The following is a 23,344-nucleotide window of genomic DNA, read 5'->3' as shown; positions in this document are numbered from 1 at the left end:
CTTAATATCGATCCTAAAGGAAGACAAAAAATTAACAAGGAAATCAATGAGACTGCCTGGGAACTCCTCGGGGGTTCACCCAAGCTCCTGCTGTAACTTCGGTGGGAGACCAGTGGAACCCCCACAGAAATGGCATAAATGGCCATTTTTCTGGAATACACAATTTCTCTGGGACTTCTTTCGATCTCCCACCGAAGCAAAGACGGGAGATCGGGAGAACACCATGGAATATTAGTGCCTATAAGGTAAAACGTAAGTCAATGGAAATAAAAATCGGGAGACATGTAAAACAGGCTTAGGGACAATGTGACTACCTCTAGCACTATATGACTTTTGACTAATGGTAATGCAACATGGAATGAAAGGTTTGTCAATCGGAAGATTCTTAAGTAAAATGAGTTTGAGCAGTCTCAACCTAGTTCCATGGCATTTATAATCCACAGCATAAAACTTGCCATAATTTAGAACTTCTATCCCATTATTTGGGCAATATTAGTCTCAGTAGCTGCAAAGATACGAGTGGGATGGAGAAAGGGAAGGTTATTCTGGTCCAGTGAAGCGAACTATAGAGCTAAGGAATATTGGGCTAGATTTTACAACAATCCAACTTTTTTTGCACTCTGTGATGTTTAATTTTTTTTTTAAAAAAATCTTGTGCTATACCTGGATGGTTGATAATGGTTGCATTAAATCCGAAAGATGATATATGCCTAAGCACTGATACCTCACATTTGAGCATAAAATAAACATTAGAAATCAGTATGTTTAAGAACTACAGAAGCATTTCTACAATCTTTCTAAAATTCACAGAATGTGTTATTTGTTTCAATCTTGCTATCGACAGAGACAAAGGAGCAGATCATTCAAAGATTCCCCACTTGCAACTTGTGACTTGCAAGTCCACAATGGCCATTGGTAATTTACAGATGCTTGTTGTGGAGAAGTTTTGAAATAACAGTTTAACGTTTGGTGTAACACTGGGGTAGTCTGTTGGGATACAGAAGATTGAAGCAAATTTACATTTTAAAAGATGCACAATCAAAAGCTCATGCAGTAATTACGGCTGTAGATGGAAGCAGATGACAGTTTAAAATAAGGAGTTAAAATGTTCGGCTTTTAAAGTCTGTTGTTTCTTTGATGATCCCACGTTACTGAATGATAAACATCCCAATGTAAATCAGATGCCTTGTTAAACGGGTGATAAATGACGGTGAGACAGGTTTAAAATGCTGTCTTTCATAGACATACAGCATTGGCATTTAGCATGTGGACAATCCGGTGGACACTGACAACACTAAACAAATTCATGACTGAGGACAGCCCTGAACTGGACTGAACTCCTACATTAACAATTACAATGCAAGATTGTATTATTTAAGAAGCATGAGAATCAGTACTTGTAAACACAAGCAGAAAGTAAGATTAATGAAATAGTTAACACATGAGTCACAGCAATCAAACATGAGAGATGCCACCAATCTTTGAAACCAATGGCAGATTCTCAATTCTCATTCTTTGACCACTTTTTTCAGTTCTACAGCATAAATTTTGACAGTTTTGAACCTTGAAAATAACACAGCAATTGTAAAATTATAGACCTAAATAAAGAGCCTGGTTTCAAATATGTTACCAAATCTAGGATTTAACATTCCAAACATCAGGCTAAAAGTACAAATTTACACATAAAGTAATTCTATGAACTGCACAGTCTCTGTGGATCTGAAAATTTTGAAGTTCATTTCAATTTCCTGTTTGGGATGTCCTACAACACTGTTAATAGTTGGCACATCTGTTATAATTAACTTACTAAATATGAATCTATAGCGGGGGAATAGGACTAACTGGATTGCTTTTACAAAGAGCCGGCACGGGCTCGATGGGCCGAATGGCCTCCTTCTGCGCTGTAACCATTTTATAATTCTATGATTCTAGTAGCATAGTACGCTGTCAATTTTGTTGGATAGCAGAAACTTATTTCAAGGCTATTTGGAATTATATCACAAAACATTATACACCTCAATATCTTACGCAAACAATTTCTAATGTGCAATAAAACGCAATGCCCTGGAAATTCCTGGACATTTTTGATGATGGAACGGAACTTATGTCTGCCAAAATCGGAGGAGGCTTACTCTGTCTGAATTCTGGAGTCAGCCAATTTAAATAATGCTGGCGGGACAAGAGTGGAAGTTTTGCCTGCAAGGGGCCAGATATGCTGGTTGGAGGCAGAAAATTTGGGAATGGGGCGGATCAAGAGCACAGTTGCCCAATTAAAAGAGCTTTATGTAGTTAAAGGTGTCAGTCTTGGCTCAGTAGTAACACTCCTACCTCTGAGCAAGAAGATCATGGGCTCAAAGACTTAAGCGCATGGTCCAGGTTAACATGTGGAGGTGTCATCTCTTGGATGAGATGTTAAACTGAGGCCCCCGCTATCCTCTCAGGTGGAAATAAAAGATCCAACAGTACTATTTGAAGAAGAGCAGGGGAGTTCTACCGATGTCCTGGTTAACATTTATCCTTCAACCGACACCACTAAAAAAACAAATTATCCGGTCATTTATCTCGTTGCTGTTTGTGGGACCTTACAATGTGCAAATTGGTTGCTGCGTTTCCCTACTTCACAATCGTGACTACACTTCAAAAGTACTCCATTGGCTGTGAAACGTTTTGAGACGTCATGAGGATGTGAAAGTTTATTTTTAAAGGGCTGAGCATGCTCTAGGAAGAGGGACAGAAATGGCTCGAGATAAAGAAGCAAAAAGGCGAGCTTCTAATTTGTCAGCGGCTGACCTGGAAGTGCTGCTGGCACAAATTAGAAAATGGAGGGATGCCATTGTAGGGTGTCATCACATGCAGCAGCATAGGCTGTGTGTAAGGAGGAATTGTCCTACACCACTGTTAATGTGAGGAGGACCTCCGTAAGCCCAGGACGCCCTTGCAGAGTCAGATGACTTTTAATGACCTCACTAGGTCAGCAAAGGTAAGAGTGGTTTCAGGTGAATAACAGGGCAGAGAACTACATCGGTATTCCCTAGAACAATAGTTAAGCATTGCCCTTTGGGTATCACATGACACCATATCTCTTGTCCAGAAGCAAAGTCACTTGACAGCACTCATGTTCAGTGTTTCATATCCAATTAACTTCATGCATTCCTCCTGCAGAAAAGAGCATCCAATGCCAGGGAATGTCAGGCTACTGGAGAAGGACATGCCAACATCCGGCATGTAACACCATATGAAGAGGAAGCAAAGGCCAAAATTGTCTTCAATGGGGATGGAGATGTGGGAGCCTCTGTGGCTTCAGTGGGCTCAAAAGAATGTACACCGTTTGCTTTATTTTAATGTTTCAATGTATTCTTCAACCTCTTCGCCAGATATCAGCTTTCTTATAAGAAATCCACAAAATAGTCTGTCTCCCAGCTGTCTAGTAGTCGTTGCCACTGCAGCTGCTTCCTGTTCTTCATGGGCCGGGTCTACAGCATCAGTAGTGTTATCTTCAGGATCAGTTCTTTCCTGATTGCAAAGTTGTGAAGTTCATAATATGCTACCACAATTTACATGTCAGTGCATTTCTGGACCTATCGAGACAGTGGAACCTTCCTTTCCGCATCCCAATGGCTTACTCAATTCTTATCATTGTCTTCATGTGTGCTTCATTGTAGCACTCCTCTGAAGCACTGGTGGTCTTACGAAGAGACAAGTCTTGGTAGTAGCGGGTATTCCTTGTCACCCAGCAGCCATCTTGGTCCTTGGCTCTGCTGTTGAAATAGAGCTGAGACACTGGAGTGATGAATATAAAAGCATCGTGACAGCTCCCACATGTTGTAAATTCATATGCCAGAAGCTGTGTCTGTCATTGCAGTGAGCTGCACATTTAGGGAATTTTGTGGATAATATAAACGTGGGGATTTACATTTAGGGTACGCAATTAGATTATGTAGGTGTGCGCTAAAAGTGTAACATATATCAAAGAATTGTTTTTATGCTATGTATGTATCGTAAAATATATTTAGTATGTAACCACGCATATTGTACAAATTCTCAGCCTATATCGGGGACTTTTACTGGGGATAGCCACAGACGCTCAGTATATCTAAGGTGATTAGCTTAGAGGATGTGTATTGTAGACCCACAGCTCACTCTTTGTTTGAGACGACTGGGAATGGGTGAGCCGCCTTCTCCCAGAGAGATAAGAGCCCATCTACATTGATAAGATTAAGAACCTTGCCATTGTCCCTAGCATCACTAGCCATCTCCTCTTGATGAGGTTAAATGTCCTGCCATTGTCTCAGCAAGTTGATGATGTCAGGTCAGGTGCCGGCCAGTCAGGATCTCTTTTGTCAAGCTGATGGACTACGTCTGGCATCATCAACTATTCTGGGGATGTTTATTCAGCTCACCACAGGACTTCCTGCTAACAGTGTATAAAACACAGCCCAAACAAGGGCTCAGCATAGAGGATCCCTCAGGAACGGCAGACTAGGTTTGTTACAGCGGACATGCTGGCAGGAGCCCAACACACGTGTCAGAAAAAGGAAAGAAGTCTGCAGACGGCAGGATCCGCGGGATCCAAGAGGGTGGGGGTCGTGAGGACCGCGAGAGGTGAGAGGCCAAGGCGCGAGCTCTACTCAGAGTGGAAATGTGTAATGTAGCTCCAATTTCTATTCTGTAAACTGCTGCTTAAATACTGAGTGTATTAAACTGTTCTTCGTAATAAAGTATGTGCCACCGTAACCAATTGGGGTCGACTCGAATCTTTCGGAACTGGGAAGTGAGTAGTGGAGCAGGGGTTCCCTAAGACCGTATATATATTCCCAATACAATGCCACATGTGTGCAATCAACACATGCAACAGCCCTGGGGAATCTGGCAATTTTGAAAATTTTGTTGACCCTCTCAGTCTGGGTGCGCTGTCAAATTGTATGAATTGAGCTGCCCTCTCAAAGAGGGAATTGATGGCTTGCTTGATAGAGGGGAGCACAGAAAACTGTCTGACCTGACAAATGTCCCCTGTGACTCCCTGGAATGAGCCTCTAGCATAAAGGTTTATGCTGTGGTCACTTTCTGTGCCACAGTGAGAGCTGTTGTGCTGTGGACATTGGTTGCAGATCTGACTGCAGCGGCGAACAGAGCTCCTCTAAAGCTTCATTACTGAAGTGCAGCCTCTTAACTAAAATTAAAATGCCCCCCTTCATGTGATCCACAGCTGGTCACTGGACTAAGGAGCGCAACAGACAGTTTGCCTAGCAGGTGAAGAACTTTTGGAATGAGTGAAATTGTTATTCCAAGGTCAAGCTAGCATAACATAAATGACACCACGCAGATGGCTGTGGCTCTGCAAAGCCTTTTAAAATATACACATTACCCACTTATGCTGGTCCGTCCCCTTGGATGGACCCACTGTAAAGGTGTGTCTACATAACATGCCGGGCAAAATTATATTGAGTGGAATACGTGGATATAAACATTTGACAACTCCAATAATGGAGGCAATCTTATCAAAGATGCGCTGAAACACCATATACTCATTAAAGCCTCATTTTGTTTTGAATAAAAAAGCAAGATACTGCAGATGTTGGAAATCTGCATCAGGTGTGGAACTTGTGTTAGAACTGCCAGTTATAACAAAGGGTCCACACCTGAAATGTTAACCTGTCCGCTCTCTCCATAGGTATTGCCTGACCTTCTGAGTGCTTCAAGCAGATTCTCATTTTGTTTAGTTTACTTGAAAAAGATGCCTTGTCCTGGCAAGTAAAATAAAAACACATCTGCCTTTAAGAAGCAATTTGAAAGATGGGAACTTTTAGAATTAATGCCACTTTATAAGTATCACCTGGGGCATGATTTTGACCCCGAGCCAGGAAGGGGGCGGGGTCAAATTGCAGATGGGAAACCCGGAAGTACAGGTTTCCTGGATGTCCTTATGATTTTGATGTAAGGGCGTCTTTTATTTTTTTTGTCGGTTTGCCATCTGACTAACTGGCCTGATTGACAGGTTGGTCTCAGTTGAACGGGAGACCAGCCAGGGAGAGGATGTGTTCAGGTAAGTCTGCAGGTAAGTCTTTGATTGTATGGATGGGGGGGGAGAGACATGGGATTGCATGGGGCATGGGTGGGCACCTGTGGGCATGGGGGCACCAGTGGGCATGAGGGTCCCAGGGGGAGTCAGTCATGGGGGAAGGGATTCGGGGTCAGTCGGGGGGGGGTGTTAGGATCGGGGGTCATTGCGGAGGTCCGCGAGCATTGGGGGGGGTTGTCGGGGATCAACACGGGAGTCCACGATCGTTGAGTGGGGGGAGTTGTGGGTCTGCTATTGTTGGAGGGGTCGGGGGCCATCGGAGGGGTTCACAATCATTGGGGGGGTTGGAGATCGGGGGGTCCGTGATCGTTGCAGGTAGGCTTGTTGGGCCTGGGGGAAGCACTCCTGCTCCTCCGGGCCCACAAGCTGTGCCAGAATTGCACTTACCTGCAGTTTTGAGCCTTCTCACCTCCTTTCACATGGTGTGAAGGAGAAGACCTGGGAATCCCGGCCCCCAGGGGTTGAAATTGCAAATTCTACAAAAATGGAGGCCTGCAGCTTCCTTGAAAGGTTTCAGTCACCAATCGCCTCCCGGGAGTGGGTTGGTCGTCCGTCCCTCGTCCCGCCCCGGTGAAAACCGGAAATGGACGGGTTGGGGCGGGTCTGAAATGGTTGAGATTTCGATTGCCCCCCCCCCGCCCCCAAACCACCCGTTTTTTAATGTTGAAATCATGCCCCTTGTCTCTAAATTCCTGTGAAGTAGTGAATTTAACATGTAACACATCAGGACGTCTAAGTATATTTAAAGGGATATCTTGTTGATTTGATTACTTTCAAGTGTAGCCTGCCTAGAACATAAAACAAAGCATATATTGGTGCTTTAAGGTAGTATGTTTTTGCTGCAAATTCCATAGGCTTCTTTCTCAATAGTCAGCTTAACAAAGCCTTTATTAACAGCCTGTGTGTTCATTACACGCCAGCTGTTGCTATGTGAAAATGAAATGAGAAAGTGTGAAGTGGTTGCTGAAAGAGATCGTTGGTCCCAAGCGTTTTTAAAGATTTTTTTGACCTCATGGGTTATCATTGTAGAGAATCAGCCACAACATCAGACTTGGCCCCTTGAGTTGCACTCGATGTAGCCCTCCCCCTATGTAATTACATCGCCTTGAATTCCTTTGGATGCCTGTAGCATGACATCCACCATTAGCATTGCAACAAGATGGAAGCTTAATACATCCTGGGGTTTTCTCTGTGCGGTGTCAATAAGCAGATAAGGTTGCCTGGACTCTCCGAGTTATTTCAGCACAATCTAATGATGGACATATCACATGACATCAATATACCAAAGGAGCTGGTAAATATGACTGATTGGTAAACAATGTTTACTAAGGATGACGTCCCAATTAAATTCTGGACTCAATCTGAATTGGTCTTAGATTTTTTTTTAAACAAAATTTTGATCCAATTTGGACAAGTTATATCACTTGCATATCCTCATGGGTATGGCACTCCACATTTATAGTGGGACTTCTGCTAATTTTTGTTTCCTGTACATACCTTGAATCATATTGAAAACATCCACCAAAATGTTGCCAGTTTCTGAAATGCAATTGTTTTTTTATTTTTGGTTCTAATTTTAAGTTGAGGTATCTGTCCAGTCCATCTTCATTGATTTGATTTCCATGGTAGTCTTCTGACTTTGGGGTAAATTTTAACATACTGGGAACTCGGCGGGGGGGGGGGGGGGTCAATACGCGCGTGGGAAACCCGGAAAAACTTTGCTTGCCTTGTCTCGCATGTTCACCACTCAATTGAAGCTCCTTAATGTGACTTCCAGCTTTCGCATCTCCAAGCTGCGCAGCGGGCATACTGCGCACCCGAATGACTTGCTGGGAACTGGAGTATTTAAAGTACCATTGCAAGCATGGATTTTGAGAGAGAAAGGAGGAACTTAAAGAGATGGAGCAACAAAGGACGAGGCCAGCCCCCCGGCTCAGTGGCTCTTCTCTTGAGTTGCTACTAGCCGGTGTGAGGAGCAGGAGGGACACACTGTACCCGGCTGATAGGAGGAAGCGCCCTGCCTCTGCCACCAAAAAGGCCTGGCTCAAGGTGGCGGAGGAGCTGAGCAGCAGGAGCACGGTGGCAAGAACATGGTGCAATGCAGGAAGTGCTTTAATGACCTAACCAGGTGAGGAAAGGTGAGTACAGTTACTGATTCACCTACATCCTGTGATGCACATTAAGCCCCCCCCCACCCCACTCTGTCCTGCCAAGCGTACATTTTCAAATTACTTCTCACACCCACTTAAGTCTTATCATCAACTTACCTTCACTTTCTGCTGCACTTCCTCACCTCCCCATTTGTGCAACCACCTCTCCCACTCACCCCAATCCTGATGCAATGTCATGAATCTGTCTGATACTCACCCTCTGATGCAGCCTCACCCTAAGCAATGCATCCATCGGGTGACCCCGTCACCCTCACTCACTCACACATCCGTTCTTTCTCCCCTTGTAGGAGAAGGGGGTGCAAAATGTAAGGGAGAGTAGTCGGACTGAAGGGGGTCCACCACAAGTAGTGGCCCTGACAGAGGAGGAGACGTTGGATCTCAGCCGCACGGTGGAATACCTGGCCGTCGGAGATGGCGTGACTGGCACTCCGCAAACGTCTGGTGACAGAACTTTAACATCCCTCACACACAACGTGAATTGATGTTATCAATAATTGACCTGTTGCACACCTCAGGATGCTCATCGCAACATCACTTCTGCGATGATTCTTAATATTGCTTTATGTTCTCTTTCAGGTGCTTCAAGGGTTGCTGAAGTGGCACACGATGTGGACGAGGGCAATTCCTCAGAGGATCTCCATTCCCCTGAGGATGCACCGTCACATTATAGTGAGCCATGCACCAGCGCAGATACTCACACCTCAGTTGGTCCTGTTAGACAGGTGGTCAGTTTGTCACCCGGTGATTCACCACTCACGAGTGAGCACAAGCAGACACTGGCGGCAGGGGCAGCTGTGGAGAGTCCACGTTGGGGGCGCACTCCTCTCCATGCTCTGCTCAGCTGGACACAGATGCTGAACCCCGGGGGCCATCGTTGAGAATGAGAATGATCGAGGTACAAAAGCAGCTTTGCGAGGTGCTGGAAGACGTGCCACACACACTCCCCACAATAGCGGAGAGAATGGAGGAGTTCACCTCCAGCATTAGTGGATTGGTGACGCAGGTAAGTACGGGAATGTTAGCGATGGAGAGAATGGCAGCCTCCATTGAGCTTCAAGCACGGCTCACAAACGAGTCCATTCAGGCCCTGACAACGGCCCTGCAGATTCTCGATGCCATTACGTCTGCTGCCTTAAACAAGCAGACAGATACTTTAGCCATGGCCTTACAACGCGTCACAGATGTGCTCCAAGCTGTTGTCCAGCAGAGTGGTAGGAGTGATGTGGCCGTGGTCCTGGAGAGGAATGATGGCGAAAAGGGACATGGAAGTGGGGACTCCACTCAAAGTGCTCCCACATCTCACCCCTTGCCCCCAACTCAACCAGTACCTGCAATGCTGCCTCCTCTCTCGATGGCTGAGTCTGTCCCTGCACAGGTGCAGGTGGAGCAGTCATTGACGGGGCCCTCAAGAGCTCCAAAACCCAGAGGGCGTAGGCTGAGTGCATCTCAGCAGTCAGGGCAGGGACCTGAGCAACCTGCCACTATCTCTGCTGAAGCCACACGGGATGCACCCCGTAGAAGCGACAGGAAGAGGAAGGCGAAGGATTTGTGATCACCAAGGGTAGGCACAAGGGTGTCTGACTGAATGTCATGTTTTTCGTTTCTCTTTGTTTTTTGTTACATTCACATTAAATGTCGTCACCACTGCCACGTCTTGTCCATTCTAGAGTCCGTTTTGTGAAAGCGCCCTTGCATGTGCTGCATCATAGCCATGTGTGCCGCTGCTCTGCTGATGGATTGCCCATCGGCATCCTCCTCCTCCTCCTTCTCCTCCTCCTCGTCTTCTTCAATGTTGCCGACAGATGTGGATGCTTCATGAGCACATGGGAGCTCCTCCACCTTTAACCCTCTCTGTTGAGCGATGTTGTGCAGAATGCAACGCACAACTATTATTCTGCACACCCTCAGCGGTGAGTACTGAAGGGATCCCCCAGATCGATCCACACACCTGAAGCGCATCTTGAGCATTCCAACGGACAGACCTGGTCGTGATGTGATTGTCGTTGTACCGCTGTTGTGCCTCACTGGTGAGGTTTCTCACAGGTGTCATGAGCCACGTCTGCAGGGGGTATCCCTTGTCTCCAAGGACCCAGCCTTTAAGTCTGTCTTGTGCTTGGAAGTGGGCCAGGATGTTGGACTCACGCAAAATGAAGGAATCATGGCAGCTGCCAGGGAATTTGGCACACACCTGCAGAAACCTCTTCTGGTGGTCACAAACCAGCTGCCCACTAATGCAGTGATATCCCTTTCAGTTGATGAACATTCCTGGCTCATCTGCAGGTCCTCGGATTGCTACGTGTGTGCAATCAATTGTGCCCTGCACCCGTGGGAAGCTGGCCAGAGAGTGGAAACCCACTGCCCTCTCAGTCTGGCTGATGTCGTCGCAGGGGAAGTTGACGTAATAGGATGCCCTGGCAAACAAGCCATCCGTGACCTGTCATATACACTTATGTGCAGATGACTGAGGGGTCCTGGTGATGTCACCAGTGGCACCATGGAAGGATCCGGAGGCAAAGAAATTGAGGGCAGTGGTTACTTTGAGTCCGACAGGCAATGCGTGGCCACCAGGCTCAGCCGGGAGCAGCTCCGCATGAAGGAGCGGGCAGATGTCTGCGACCAACTGGGGACTCAATCAGAGCCTGTGTAGGCACTGCTGCTCAGAAAGGTCAAGGAAGCTCAGCCTCTGCCTGTAGCCCCTCTCATGTGGGTAGTGCCTCCTGCGAAGTCGGCCCCTCCATTGGTCCCCTCTCCGCTCTTCTGCAGGTCCATGTGGCGCACCTCTGTCTTGTGTACCAGCAACTCCCAGGACTGCATGCCATGCCTGCCGTGGATGGTGATGTGCCTCCTCCTCAGCTGTACTGTTGAATAAATCCATTGCCCCCCCCCCCATCCTGATTTTGTCAGTTTGAGGGGGTCGAAAATGTAGGTAAGTATGTGTGAACACAAGAATTCTGAGTGTGAACCAAGAAATCTGAGTCTAAATACAAAGAACTCCCAGCCAAAGTTTGTCTGAGAGAACTGATTGTCCTGCTGCAAAAACTCACCTTTTCTTCACATGTGTCAATCACTGATTTAAAGATCCAAATGAGGGTCGGCTGCAACTCGCCTCCGTGTCCATGGCATGTTTCAGAGGCCACGGGAGACACGTTCAGGGCAGTTAAAATGGCTTGTGTAGGTCAATAGACAAAAAGTTAACAGGTTTAAGCACTTTAAGTACCTTAATTGGCCTTTTAAATATCGTCCCAATGGCTTTCAGTGCTTGCAGGACTTCTGGGTTTCAGAAACACATGCGCACCCCCAAAGACGCCTGGGTCAAACCCTGAAGTAGGAAGGTTGGAGCTGGGATGCAGTTCTGCTCTGAAAACGGAGAATTTTTACTCCCCATCTGCCCCAATTTACCCCTTTACTTCTAAGGGCCCACTTTTATGGCAGTCTACTGTGATCTTTCATTTGCTTCTCATATAGTTGGGGAGGGAGTGGAATTACCCATTTCTAAAGTATTCATTTCACTTATGATGCCCCATAAATTTTCTAACCAATTTAACCAAAGCAATCAGGGCACCAGAAAGAATAAAAAGGCTAATTTATATTTATTATGTTCTTTAATTTGCAGTTTAAATGGACTAAAATTCCACATTTCTCTAATTCCTTGCCCTGTTTTTCTAGAGAAAAAACTAAAATTCTAGTACAAATTGACTGTATGGCACAATGAATTGAAATCCTATTCTGCCACCTTTGCAATCTGGATTCCGGTTCAGCCCACATACGCAGGCTCGACCTCTGCCTTCTCTCATGATGATTTAGGGTCCTACGTGAAAGAGCTCAAGCAGTCTCAAGCCAGCTGTTCATTGGATGTTGCAGCAAACAGCCCTTAAATTTAGCATCAATGGTAATTCTCTAACAGTCTCACACAGTGGGGTCATGAAGTTAGAAAGTGTGGGAAATCAGTGTCAGATTGGTGTATAAAAGTAAGCATTTCTGAGGTAGGGTTTGGTGTAGGTTATCAGGGGAGATTAATGCAGCATTATGTGCTGTGTCTGACCTGTGTCATACCTGACCTGAGAGTGCTTAAGGTTGTCACTGAATACTAAGTGGAAAAAGTTTCAATTTCCCAACACAGCTATCCTTTAATGTGATGCCCACCCGCATGCAGAGATATAGCAGCAATGCAGGAGCTCATTTTCTTCACAAAAAAAGGATCCCTCTAATTTTCATATGAATTATAAGAAAAAAAATGGAATGTCTTAAAAGTTAGAGGTAGAAGTTGTGGTATTCTATAAAGTTTCTTGTCCCAGTTCACTTTGACTAAAACAGATTATCAGCAATGACTGATACTTAATAGCCCTCAAACACAAGGCCTAATGAGCCACTCAGTGTTTCTTTAAATACGTTTGGTATTTCCTACATTGACTTCACTAATGACTATGGTTTCATCACCTATCTAATCAGATTTAGTACTTATCTCTCTTATGTGTTAGTTTGTACTGCAAAATATCAGCATACACTGTCTCTTCTAGGTTCTCTGCTAGTTCTCTAACATAATGGTAATTGCATGTTGGGCAGAAAATAAGTTGATGTGAGAAACCTCACTGTCGTACTAGCAAAGCTTGTAAAAGTATGTAGATGAATTTATTTTACACACCTATAAAACTAGAACAGTGGCTCCTGCAGGAAGCTTGACAAGTATCAACAATAAAATGGTGTTGTTCATTAAATGGATTAACGCCTGCATTAAAATAACACAGAGAGAAATTTGGTACATTTATACAACAACAGCCCCAAATTTAATTTCTACTTTACACTGTCAGAGTATTTCGATGAATTGTTGAAGAATGCCAATGTGTTAACCAACTATCCTCCATGAGGCCGACGGCAGTACTTAACGCTAATAGATTTTTAAAAAATAATTCTATAAAGGGTTCGTGAGTATTTATACTATTTGTGCAAGTTACACCAGAAAACCAATTCACCAGAAGCAGAACTAACAGGTTTATGTAATAGTAATAATCACTTGCTGAGTTTTAGGCCCTGATATTTACGGGGAGGTGGGGAGAGTGTGGATGACGTCAAAAACAGCCGACGAACCCGGTGTGGCCAAGGAAACAGAGGTCTTGATGATCTTAGCAGCAGGGCCTTATTTGCACCTTCCGCCTGGCAGCCGGCCAAATGGACAGCCTGGCCGGTGGGCGGGAGGGAACAGCAGTGGCAGGAGGCCGCAGCCGGGGACCCTTAGGAATGGTCCCCGGCGATTGGAAGCGGGGGGAGGAAGCTCTGGTCGGCAATCGCGAGTGGGGAGGTCGGCAATTGAGAGTGGGGAGGGGCAGCTCCAGTTGGTAATTGGGAGGGGGGGGTAGGGAGATTGGCAATCGGGAGGGCTGGGGGTGGGGAGTGGAATCTGGAGATCGGAGCTAGGGGAAGCCGAAAGCTTCATTAAGCGGCTGGGGGTGCACTCCTGTTCCTCCTGGCCCACAAGGAGTGCTGAAAAGGCAGTTACTTTGGGGAGCCGGCAGCTCCTGCCTCCGTTTCACTGCCGAGATTCCCGACCCTTGGGAAACCTGTGCAGTGGCAGTTAATTTCAAATCAGGCTCCCAATTGCATTGTCGAAGCCCGATTTAAATCTATTAATAAGCATCCTGCCTCTCCATGGCGCCCTGATATCCGCCGCTGTAAAAATGGGTTGGGGTCAGGTTCCATGAATTTCACTTTTTGACCCTCCCGTGACCTTCTCCCGCCCGTCGTGGAGGGGTTAATATTGACACCTTAATGTCAATTGAACTACTTTTCCATTGTTCTATCATTTTATTACAGAAAGCAATTGGAATAACAATTATTATATCAATGACAGTTTGATGGCAGTTTTAGCAGTATGGAAAGAATTCACACCATTCATGTTTTCAGGATGTTCCACAGCGCTTCATGATCAATTAATTACTTTTGAGGTGTAGATACAGTTGTTAAACCATAACAGCCAATTCACACACAGCACAGTCCCACAAACAGCAACAGTTCTTGGGAGTGAAATTCGATTAGGCCAGAAACTAGGCGCGGGAACCGTGATCCGCAACTAACCCGCGCCCGGTGTTTCCTGCGCAAGCAACGTTAAAAACCAGGCCTGACTTGAGGATTCAAGGACATGTGCACTTTCCACCAGCAGGGGGAGCCTGACTCTCTTAAAGGGAGGCTGCCTCTCTGACAGGCAGCCAAAATCTCTTAAAGGTAGCCGGTACCTGTTATTTGTTGAAAATAACAGTCTGTAGTCTGCATGGAGTCTGAACGGAGACCAGACATTGCAAACATAAAACACAGATGCAGGTCCCGTCCCTATGTTTACAAACTGGTGGGTTATGTTAAAATATCGAATAAAGGATGCGCTTTACTAAATCTCACATTCTCCAATCTGCATGCCAGACCTCACCAATCTGCCGGTCCGAGATGGTACCAGGCCTGTGAGAGTGCATGCACCAAGGTTCTCTGCTGATGCACTCGATTGTAAGGAATCTTACAACACCAGGTTATAGTCCAACAGTTTTATTTGAAAATCACAAGCTTTCGGAGGCTTTCTCCTTCGTCAAGTGAGTGTTACATAAACCTGTTAGTTCTGCTTCTGGTGAATTGGTTTTCTGGTGTAACTCACCTGACAAAGGAGGAAGCCTCCGAAAGCTTGTGATTTTCAAATAAAACTGTTGGACTATAACCTGGTGTTGTAAGATTCCTTACATTTGTCCACCCCAGTCCACCACCGGCATCTCCACATCGATGCACTCGAGGCTTTGGTGCAAGAGGCGGAGGGCAAGAGATGGAGGGATATCCTATATCCGTGGGTGTGAGGGGGAGAGGTGAGAGACAGCGGGGATAAAGTCAATGCCATGCGCATAGAACCACAAACATGGTTGCAGTGCAGGAAGAAGTTCAATGCTTTGACAAGGTGAGTGAGGCCGACTGTCACCTAACGACTGCACCACCAGCCACATCCACTGCTCCATGCACTATACCCCCCATCACCCACATACCAACAAGCTTTTTCCATCACTACTCAACTCTGCTGATCAGATGCTTCCTCTCACCCTTACACGTTACCACTGTTGCAAGCCAGCCACCCACAACTCACAGGCCACACACGCTGGCAGCTATTCAACCATGACAGGCACATCACCCAGCTTTCTTGCAGGAGAAGGTGGCACAGAACAGGAGGCAGCAAGTGGCAGTGGCATTTAGCTACTCGAGCCTGTTCCGCCATTCAATGAGATCATGGTTCACCGGTGACCTAGCTCCATATACCCACCGTAGCCACATATTCTTTAATACCCTTGGTTCACAGAAATCTATCAATCTCAGATTTAAAATTCACAATTGAGCTAGCATCAACTGCCATCTGCAGAAGAGCGTTCCAAACTTCTACCACCCTTTGCGTGTAGAACCGTTTCCTAATTTCACTCCTGCATGTCCTGGCTCTAAATGTTAGGCTATGTCCCTTCGTCCTAGTATTCAAGTATAGGAGACCTCCAAAAACAGTTACAAATGCATCAGTAGCCAGAAGCAATAATCCAGCAACTAACCTGTAAATCCTGCATGATCCCTTTAAATAGCGCTGGTGGGCGGGATCTTCCAGGCACTCTAAGGTATGTCAGATGTTCGGGGTTAAGATTGTGCATTGAGTGAAGCGTTAAGTCCCAAAATGGTATCTATCACTTTAAATCCGCATTGCACACTGTCTGCATTTTCTCCTTATTTTACATGCTGCCGGCATTCGCTCTCTGCGCATGCGCGAATACCTTTACCAAGACGACGTCTGGCGCACGTCATGCTAGAAACCTGCGTGCGCAGCCAAGACGCCATCTTAGCACATCGGGAGGCCGTGTAGCACTGAAACAATGGGCACCAGATGACCCAATTCCTAGCCCAATCTGTTTTGGTGGTGGTAAGAATGTTTACATGATAACTCCCCTGCTCAGCTTCAGAAAGTGCCTTGGGATTTTTTTCCATCCACCTGAAGAGGGCCTCAGTTTAACATATCATTTGAAAGACAGAACCCCCCTCAGCACTGCACTGAAGCATCAGTTCAAACTTACACTCTACAGCCAAAATTATGGCTGTAGAGGGGGAGCAGCCCCAAGTCCTGGAGTGAGTCTTGAACCCATAGCCTAATGGAAGGACGGTATGTGGTGTACGTAGCCACAGGTGCACAGCATGACAAATTACCAACAATCTCTGCCCTACATGCTTTGAAAGCTTCACCTATAACTGTGGAAAAGTTATTCAATTTGAGTTAACTCTGTACAGGAAGTGACAGCATTGTGATGTTATTAAATACTGTTGCTACTGTCAGCCCTCTCGCCTCGAGTCAGGAGGATTTGAATGCTCAAGCTGATATTTCAGTGCAGTACTGAGGGGATGCTGTCTTTCAGATGAGCTAGTAAACTGAGGCCCTGTTCAGGTGGATGGAAAAAATCTCACGGCACATTAGCAGGGAAGTTGTCCAGCCAATTTTCTTCCCACCAACAAAACAAATTAAGTGCTGCTGTTTGTGGGACCTTGCTTTGTGCAAATTGGCTGCTGTGTTTTAACAACAATGTCTACACTTCAAAAGTAACTAATTGACTGTGAACTGCTTTGAGACATCCTGAGGATATGAAGGTGCCATATAAATGTGACATCTTTCTTTAATGATAACAAAAATGCATGAAATTATCTTTTAAAAGAATATAAATGTGTTTTCTATTCTTTCCCTTTATTATACAGTTCTTTTAATGACCCCTGAGAATAGGCAAAGTCTGACATCTGACTCAGCACTGACCACAGATACTGGAGCTAATATCCTGCTTCCATTCATTACGAGTTCCTGGTGGCATACACAACATTTGGCAACATGCCAAACATTTCTGAATGCCCAACATTAATTCTGAAGTTGCCGAAACACAGCAACCAGATCTGAAGCAGCCAGCTGACTCTGTACCTCATAATAAGTATATATGATACTGCCGGAGTCAAAGCACTTCACGTAGGGTGCTCAATTAACAACTGAAATGTGTCTGAACCCAAACATCTTGGCAAGCTTCCTGGATAGCTCCAATATTTGGGATAATAACAGAACCATCTTCATAAATCAGAAACTTAGTAACATACTATAAGAAGACCACACATTTAAATAAAACTCATTCCATCTCTTCTGCCGCCTGTGCAATTACTTGAAAACTCACTTCCTCTATGCCATTATTAACCCAGGTCAAATACAGCACCAGGAAATACTCAAGAGTTACTGATGAGCCACTGTTTTATTACTTATCACCCCCTTTTCCTAGCCAGAAGAACAAATGGAAAATTCTTCATTTCTGGTCACTTTGACATGATGAGAATTATGGGATACTGGCTGATAGATATAATTTTTTTTTACACAGACTGAATAATAATTCTGCTTTATAATCTTGAGGAACTTGATCTGAAAAATGAGCTGTAAAATACACATTTTTTTCTATCGTAAGTTTATCTGATCTGTCAGAAAGTGCTAAGGAAATTCTATATAACACACAGAAAATAATGCATATTAGGCAGAGTATTTAGTCTGGTAAATTGCTAACAGGCAGAGTTTTTTTAAGGACTTGGCTGCATAATATTCTTTCAGAGACTACTAATAAGCCAATGGTCTATGTTATATCTGCAATGAGCTAAATAGTTTTTTGTCCATCTAAAACATATCAGAAAGTTTCATTCTGATTAATAATTGTAGAATTCAAGTGATTACAGTTTAACTGAAGTGCAAATGTGTGCAGTGTGGAGCCTGCCACGATGTAGGAAGGCACCACATTGGTAGACAATGATAACATCAGTCACACTGGTTTACAAGTAACATCATATGCTTCACTGGACTAATATGGGTCAAAATAAATGAAAATGATGACTTCAGAACGACGGTTACTTTCTCTGGCACGTTGTAGATAATGGTTCAATGAAAACAACAGTGTTTTTTCTCACAGCATGTCCACTCAGATAATTCCAAAAACATCTTTGTTCAGAAGTTTAACTGAAGAAATATCCTAACTTTATGATATTGGAATAGTAATGAGATAACATTAAGAATTCTGATTGGCAGCTTTGGCCCATCTGAGGAAGCTCCAGTATATTGTCGGCACAGGAAGTTTGGAAAATGGAGTAGTGACATCAAGCCATAAATCTAGTTCTTTTAGAACTAAACCCATATGTTTCGAAGTTCTAATAGAGTGGTATCCTTTTTGCAGTCATGGTGTTGATTTTCACCATCAGGCAATGGACCAAATCCCCTGTATCTACCAATCAAATAAGAGAGATTCGAGGATGAAACAGTTTGCTTTGACTATACATTTAGATTTCACCTTAAGTGTATCAAATGGCAAGGAAAAGGGTTACAGAAGCTTTATTTCATGCCCATGTAGAACATGGGTACTAAATAAGTGGCAAATTCACAGCACGTCATATGCAGTCTCATATCTTGTACAGGTCAAAGGTTAGCAATGGCGTTGCATCATAGATTACCCATTAAGATAAAATAATGCTATACATCTTAATCACCCTAAGCAAAAGTAAGTGCCATTTTTGGTATTAAATCCAATTCAGCTTCAAATGAGAAGGATATTTATTCTCTGGCGAAATGTATTACTTGCAAAATAATTTGTCGAGCTACATTAGTTCACTTTCTGCACAGTTGATTGTATTGCTGCTACCACGATTTTTGACTTGGTACCAGCAACCTATTACCAGGGCTCTGGTATTTACTCGGAGCTGGGAAGAGAGCGAGTCGGGGCGGGGGCGGGGGGGTTTATGGGGGTGGATTTTTGGATGAGAAACCCAGAAGTAAGGGTTTCCCGCACATTGGATGATTTTGACGGTTAGGAAGTCTTTAAAATTTTTTCAACAGGTTTCGTTCCCAACAGCCAGCCAGTCCGAAAAGCTGGCTGCCTGTCGGGCAGGAAAGCAGCTGGAGAGCGATCGGTCTTCAGGGTTTGGATGGGGGCGGGGGGGTGGGGGGGTTCAGGGTCTTCGGGGTTTGTATGGGGGGGGGGTGTCGATCGCGGGGGATGTGGGGGAAGTCGGACATTGTTGGGGGGGTGGGGGGAGTCTGACATTACGGGGTCCGATCGCGGGGTGTATAAAGAGGTTAGCTTGGGGGGCTGCGGGGAAGCACACCTGCTCCTCCTAGTCCACAAGCAGTGCTGTAAATGCACTTATCTCATGGATCCGGCCCTTCTCACCTCTGTTTCACTGGCGAGTTTCCTGAGCCCCGGGAAACCTGTCTGGAGGCATTAAATTCAAAGGCCTGTTGAATTCAATTTAAAATCATCTCATTACCATGTACTAACCATCTAAATGGCTGTGATAATTACCGATCCTAATGATCGACCTGCCTCCAGCAAGTAGGTTACTCGCACGCAGCCAAACGCTCCTCCATTAAATTCGGAAGTGGGCGCGTTGGAGTCGGATTGTGGTTCGCTTCAAATTTCTGCAATTTTTACTTCCCACCCGACCCCAACCCACCTGTTCTTGGGGGTTAAAATTCCCCTCTAAGTTTCTGATTTTTCTCCCTCTCTATCTCTGGCAGTAGATAGTTACCACCTGTAGGGGTTAATTTTAACCTAACCTCCTCAGTGGGAAACTAACGATATCAGATCGGCCGCCCGTTTTACAAGCCGCCCGAAGTCAATGGAAAGTATAATTGGGCAGCGTGTAAAACGGGTTGCCGATCTGATCCCGTTAGGTTAAAATGATCTGCTCCAAATGGGGCAGACCAGCCATCAAAAGCATCAACTCAACATCCAGTTTTTCTTTCTGTACTGATGAGCGTTCCAGCTATTGACAAGTGCGGGCAATAAGGTCAGTTGGAGGGTGTCAGAGGCTGGCTTTATCCCTTCTATCATAATCTGTTTGGATGCACTGGGACCTCTCAAACTTTCCAAGTTCAGAGTGTTCAATTCCATTCGCAACCCCTCAGATAATGAAGCAGTCCGTGCCCACATGCAGTAAGACCTGGACAACATCCAGGCTTGGGCTCATAAGTGGTAAGTAACATTCGCGCCAGACAAGTGCCAGGCAATGACCATCTTCAACAAGAGAGAGTCTAAGCAGCTCCCCTTGACATTCAACGGCATTACCATCGCCGAATCCCCCACCATCAACATCCTGGGGGTTACCATTGACCAGAAACTTAACCGGACCAGCCACATGACTTTTTTTTTCGTTCGTGGGATGTGGGCGTCGCTGGCGAGGCCGGCATTTATTGCCCATCCCTAATTGCCCTTAAGAAGGTGGTGATGAGCCGCCTGCTTGAATCGCTGCAGTCCGTATGGTGAAGGTTCTCCCACAGTGCTGTTAGGAAGGGAGTTCCAGGATTTCGACCCAGCGACGATGAAGGAACGGCGAAATATTTCCAAGTCGGGATGGTGTGTGACTTGGAGGGGAACGTGCAGGTGGTGTTGTTCCCATGTACCTGCTGCTCTTGTCTTTCTAGGTGGTAGAGGTCATGGGTTTGGGAGGTGCTGTAGAAGAAGCCTTGGTGAGTTGCTGCAGTGCATCCTGTGGATGGTACACACTGCAGCCACTGTGCGCCGGTGGTGAAGGGAGTGAATGTTTAGGGTGGTGGATGGGGTGCCAATCAAGCGGGCTGCTTTTTCCTGGATGGTGTCAAGCTTCTTGAGTGTTGTCGGAGCTGCACTCATCCAGGCAAGTGGAGAGTATTCCATCACACTCCTGACTTGTGGTGGGAAGGCTTTGGGGTCAGGAGATGAGTCACTCGCTGCAGAATACCCAACCTCTGGCCTGCTCTTGTAGCCACAGTATTTATATGGCTGGTCCAGTTAAGTTTCTGGTCAATGGTGACCCCCAGGATGTTGATGGTGGGGGAATCGGCGATGGTAATGCCGTTGAATGTCAAGGGGAGGTGGTTAGACCCTCTCTTGTTGGAGATGGTCATTGCCTGGCACTTGTCTGGCGCGAATGTTACTTGCCACTTATGAGCCCAAGCCTGGATGTTGTCCAGGTCTTGTTGCATGCGGGCTCGGACTGCTTCATTATCTGAGGGGTTGCGAATGGAACTGAACACCGTGCAATCATCAGCGAACATCCCCATTTCTGACCTTATGATGGAGGGAAGGTCATTGATGAAACAGCTGAAGATGGTTGGGCCTAGGACACTGCCCTGAGGAACTCCTGCAGCAATGCCCTGGGGCTGAGATGATTGGCCTCCAACAACCATTACTATCTTCCTTTGTGCTAGGTATGACTCCAGCCACTGGAGTGTTCTGCCCCTGATTCCCATTAACTTCAATTTTACTAGGGCTCCTTGGTGCCATACTCAGTCAAATGCTGCCTTGATGTCAATTCTGTGGCTACAAGAGCAGGTCAGAGGCTGGGTATTCTGTGGCGAGTGACTCACCTCCTGACTCCCCAAAGCCTTTCCACCATCTAAAGGCACAAGTAAGGAGTGTAATGGAATACTCTCCACTTGCCTGAATGAGTGCAGCTCCAACAACACACAAGAAGCTCGACACCATCCAGGACAAAGCAGCCCGCTTGATTGGCACCCCATCCACCACCCTAAACATTCACTCCCTTCACCGCTGGTGCACCGTGGCTACAGTGTGTACCAAGCACAGGATGGACTGCAGCAACTCGCCAAGGCTTCTTCGACAGCACCTCCCAAACCCGCGACCTCTACCATCTAGAAGGACAAGGGCAGCAGGAACATGGGAACAACACCACCTGCATGTTCCCCTCCAAGTCACACACCATCCCGACTTGGAAATATATCGCCGTTCCCGCACTGTGAGAGAACCTTCACCACATGGACTGCAGCGGTTCAAGAAGGCAGCTCACCACCACCTTCTCAAGGGCAATTAGGGATGGGCAATAAATGCTGGCCTTGCCTGCGATGCCCACATCCCATGAACTAATACAAAAAAAAAGTACTCTCCTGTTAGATGGGTTTCCAACCATGCATTACCACTGCAACTATTAGGGGACTCCCCCAAAAAGGATACCCTTATTGCTCACATGAACCTCGTGCTTACTGCAATCCACTGGTGCCTCCGGGAAATAGCTATCTAAATATGTAAAGGTCCGTTGAATGGTCTCATTTAAATACCTCCACTAAGAGGAAAGAGTTAAAGAATTAAGTGTGTTCAGAGCTTCTACCCAACCCAGCCCCTGTCCTTAGTTATTTACTGCTCACTTTACAGTTGGGAATAAAATTAAGACTGGAATTAAATGCTGAAATCTAATTAATAGTCACAAAATGAACTTCACTGTTCCAGATGAGATGCTGCATTCAAACAGCCATCATGTACCAACTGCAGCAATAATCCACTTCAAAAATTATTGGGGGAACAAGGAAATTATCTTAAGATGCTTTAATTCATATAAAAAGAATCATTGCTTATGTAATCTATTTTTATTTCCTAACCTGTGCAGAAGCAAGTTTGTGTACACTTGAGCTGGGAGCCCATAAAAGAGACTTAGGGACCCCCTAAATTATATAAATCGTCTTCTTCCCAGGTTGTTGATTTCTGAAGATTAATTTTAGGTTGCTGATGGTGTTTCATATTGCTCAACCTGATCTTCTTCCACATCACAGATTAACACCCTGGAAAATATTGGAGTCTGCTCCAATTAGGTTCAGCTGCTCCTCTCTAATTCTATTTATTCAAAAGTGCACAGATATTTTGACCTTGAAACTTTGCCTTCAAAAGACAGATTGTACCTTTTATCTGAATAATAAATTTTGCCACTGAAATTACCTAGGAGTCATAACCTCATGAAACCTGCTCTTTTGGGTTTCAACATGCAGAATTGCACAGCAACTCTTGGTGCGGCCAAAATTTTGGCTAGCAGTAACATCGGAAGACTCATACTAAGGGATGGATCTTAACTCCCAGCGGGTTTCAGGCAGGTGGGGGTGGGTGAGTGCAAAATGCAGTCGCAGACCCAGATTTCAGGCCTGGGGTATTTTAACTCTCGGGCCTCATCTGCTGCCGCCGGTCAGCTGCCTACCCAAAATAGGCAGAAAGCGGCAGCTGGCCGGAGGGCAGGAATGGAGGTTTGGGCAGTTGGAGGCCACTGGCCGGCACCAAAG

General features: G+C 45.6%; 1 protein-coding gene and 1 long non-coding RNA gene across 2 annotated transcripts in view; one reads left to right on the top strand and one right to left on the bottom strand.

Annotated features, from left to right (window-relative positions):
- LOC137306429 (collagen alpha-1(XXV) chain-like) overlaps nucleotides 1-23,344 on the bottom strand; it is a 349,317-nt gene that overhangs the window by 220,357 nt on the left and 105,616 nt on the right. The window lies entirely within an intron of this gene.
- On the top strand, nucleotides 2,851-4,734 carry LOC137340409 (uncharacterized). The gene is made up of 2 exons (XR_010966800.1): nucleotides 2,851-2,980; nucleotides 3,163-4,734. It is a non-coding gene; the product is annotated as an uncharacterized lncRNA (long non-coding RNA).

This window comes from Heptranchias perlo, chromosome 1 (assembly GCF_035084215.1).
Source record: "Heptranchias perlo isolate sHepPer1 chromosome 1, sHepPer1.hap1, whole genome shotgun sequence".
NCBI classification, from domain to species: domain Eukaryota; kingdom Metazoa; phylum Chordata; class Chondrichthyes; order Hexanchiformes; family Hexanchidae; genus Heptranchias; species Heptranchias perlo.
This window is presented reverse-complemented; position numbering and strand designations above follow the sequence as displayed.